The sequence below is a fragment of the Camellia sinensis genome, chromosome 10 (assembly GCF_055761805.1).
Source record: "Camellia sinensis isolate YWXY chromosome 10, ASM5576180v1, whole genome shotgun sequence".
Lineage (NCBI taxonomy): Eukaryota > Viridiplantae > Streptophyta > Magnoliopsida > Ericales > Theaceae > Camellia > Camellia sinensis.
The window spans coordinates 80,040,816-80,044,358 of NC_138970.1; the positions used below are offsets into that span (position 1 = coordinate 80,040,816).

Sequence of the window (3,543 nt, forward strand, 5' to 3'; positions counted from 1 at the left end):
AACATTCAAAACTTGGTTACACATTCCAAAATGTCTACTCATAAGTGTAACATGCTCGGGGGGTACCCGCGCACGTTAAACAGTTCGGACCCCCAAGATCTCTTTGATCTATTCTCACGAGTGCAATGTGAAACATAGATGAGAGTCCAGATTTGGCAACTTTTATTGAAAATCCATTTTATTGCAATTTTGTAAAAAAATGGACTGCGTCATCAGATCTCAGAGTCGCCACCTAATATTTATTTTGGGAAAATTAGGAAACCCATGACTCGTGCCAAGGCCACTGTTCGTCGTAACCAAGGATGCTTGGCTCGGAACCTTAGGTATGAGAGGGGAAGGTCAATAATGAGCACCCTCGCCCACCCGATCAAAGATCGGCCTTTACTAACCATGATATGAATTTTATTTTATTTATATGTTCATGTTTTGATTAGTTAATAAATCCTAAAATTTACTATGTGAAGCATACAAGCATAGACTATGCCATTCATTTTGGAACAATTTGATATCATGCATTTTGAAAGAGTTTTGACGATATACAACCCAAATAAATTGAGTTTACAAGCATGAAAAATCAACATCATTCCAAATTAAGCGACACAACCTCCATCCACTGGCATTCATAGAGTTATATCACATAAGCAACTAGCCTCATGGTAGAATGCTAGACATAGTAAGAAAAACACACACACACGGGATGCTAAAGCATAAAAACTCACATGTTTGACGTCCCACAAACAAGCTGCAAAACAAAGTTAGTAAAATATGCATGATCTTATATACAAAATCCTAATGCAATTCACTCATGAGATGCAACTAAAGATTCGGCTTCTAAAATATGATATGTGAATCATCTCAAGAACATGAGGTAGCGCACAAAATCACATAGGAATTGATTAAATCCACAAATGCAAACTTAGCCGAATCAAGATGCATGAAACATGGATGCAAAGCATAACTATGATGAAAAATAAATATGATGTTTATGTACAAATAAAGAAAGCAAGTAAAAGAACGGGATAGAAAGAAGCGGGGCGGGGAATTATTACAACATTTAAAGAATAATTACAAACCAAATTAGAGAGGGATGAGGAGAATATTACAACAAAATAAAAACCTCACAATACACTCAAAATAAAATAAATAAATAAAATAAAAGCTTCATGTTCTTTAGAACCGCCGGCGAAAATTGGTCAATATTGGGAGATTACGCCATCTTGTTCGGAAGAAGCTAACCGACCGGCCAAATAGGCCGGCCGGCGAATTAGGCCAAGCAAAACCTGTCTTATTGCGAAACCAAGAAAATGAACAAACAAAAAATATGTAGGTGGCTCAACTAACCACTACTGGTTCGATTAAAAAAAAAAGAAAATAAATAAAATAAAAAAAAGTGCAAACTGACAACATAAACCTAAAGCAATAAAACAAATATAAGATAGAACATGCAAAATTACAACAAAATTAATATGAGACTAATACACGAAAAAAATAAATATGAGGTAAAACATGCAAGATTACAACAAAACTAATATGAAATTAAAGTATGCGAATAAAAATAAATAAATAAATAATTATGAGCGAAACAAACCACTAGGATTATAACAACACACTATGAAATATAAAGTAAAAAAATAAATATGAGATAAACAAACTACTTGGATTATAACAAAACACAATGAAATAAGAAGCAAGAATATAAATATAAGATATAAAATATAAGAAAATGAAAGATTAAAGATTCACCTTCCAAAGAAAGATTGAACTTCTTGATTTCCAAACTTCCTCTTGATCACCCTCAAGTGTAGGAAGTGTGTTCTCAAATCCTCAATTCGAAATTATGGAGTTTGTGGTATGGAAAGTGGCTAACTCTCTAGTTTTTCTCACTTTCAATCACTAAACATTCTTCCTTATGATCGAGGCGATTGATCTTTGGCTATATCAGAATTTTTGGAGTGGTTTTGGTGTATGGAAATGAGGAATTTCAGTAGCTATGGAAGGTATGGGGTGTATATGGAAGATAGGAATATTTTTGGCTAAACAACTCAAATTTTCTCTCTTTTTTCACTCTTTTCTCACTCATTTCTCTTCAATTTCGTGGTCCTCCCCCTCTCTTACAATATGATCATTCTATATAGGCAATGAGGGAGAGTAAAGGTCAAAAAGAAGGTGGGAGACAAGAATGTGATAGGAGGGCAAATTTTCAAAGTGGTTGCATGGGATACTCCTTTATGGATGCAAACAAAACCTCTTTTTGACAATGGAGGATGATTAGGTATAATGGAGGATGAGTGGATGCACTTGAATGGCTCAAAAAATAGGTAAATGGGTTGTCCCAACCGAACCAAAACCAAGAAAAATGGGCTATTGTTGTTTTGGGTCGAATCAACAAAATCTGCTTTTAAGCCCAACTTCAAATGGGCATATCTCCCCCATATGGACTTGGTTTTAGGCAGTTCTTTGGTCTAAATTGAAGCCCCAGAAGTCTACTTTCCAATGGTGGTGGCCTCACATTTAAATTCCAAGTGTACAAAGAGATATGCCTAATTTAGTGAAGGCTGTCTCGGGCTGGATCAACAAAATCTGCTCTTAAGCTCAACTTCAAATGGGCATATCTCCCTTATTTGGACTTGGTCTAAGGTGGTTCTTGGGTCTAAATTGAAGCCCCAGAAGTCTACTTTCTAATGGTGGTGGCCTCACATTTAAATTCCAAGTGTACAAAGGGAAATTCCTAATTTAGTGAAGACTGCTCATTTCCTTCTTAATGATTTGATACTCGTCGTTTTCCTAAACCAGCTTTCTTTCATCCCCTCCTATTTCCTTCAAATCCAAACCTATAAAGAAGATATTTTTAAATATTTTTCAAAAATTTCACCTCCCTTCCATTTATTTCCACTTTGTCCTTACTCGGTTTACTAAAAAGTGCAATATTTTAATCGAAATGGAAGCCTCGGGACATTGTAGAAACATTTAAAAAAAAACATATTTTGAAAAGAGGGTTTTAAGGTCTAAAATAGTTTGGCCAAAAAATGGGTGAAGGTTGGGATTAAAACTTAAATTCCATCTTTCTTACTAAGAATTTTGTGAGAAACACATTCTAATTGTCATCATCGGGTAATCAAAAGAAAGCGCCTAAGTCTTAGGGCCGGTCAAAATGGGGTGTCTACAATAAGCCATCATTCTCACTACTAGAAATTCCACCAAATGGCACAATTCCAATCAAATTTAATGTCATCCTAATCTATTCCAAAATTCTTTACCTAATTCATTCACTTATGATTTACAACAAAATTCTGAATAAAAAAAAAACTCTCTAAGAAACACATCCCTTACCACACTGTACAATTTCTAACATACCAAGACCACGTTTATTCCCCAAACGCGTACCATAATGATTGGCGTAAGGCCCAGCATTAACCCCACAAGTGATCAATCAAGCAAGTAAATCAACCTGACTATAAGTAACTTTGACTATTCCAAGAAAATTTGCACTTCAAAATATTTCTTTTTATGACACTCTTACAATTTCTTTCATGTTAAGACCAC

The 3,543-nt window shown here is 34.9% G+C and overlaps 1 long non-coding RNA gene across 2 annotated transcripts; it reads right to left on the reverse strand.

Moving 5' to 3' along the window:
• Window positions 1-1,020: 1,020 nt before the first annotated feature.
• LOC145801183 (uncharacterized) lies at window positions 1,021-2,103 on the reverse strand. Of its 2 annotated transcripts, none has more exons than XR_014342253.1 (2): window positions 1,744-2,103; window positions 1,021-1,284 (listed from the first exon to the last, which is right to left on the reverse strand). It is a non-coding gene; the product is annotated as an uncharacterized LOC145801183 (long non-coding RNA). The 2 variants fall into 2 exon arrangements; XR_014342254.1 differs by having other exon boundaries at window positions 1,021-1,280; window positions 1,744-2,101.
• Window positions 2,104-3,543: the final 1,440 nt, after the last annotated feature.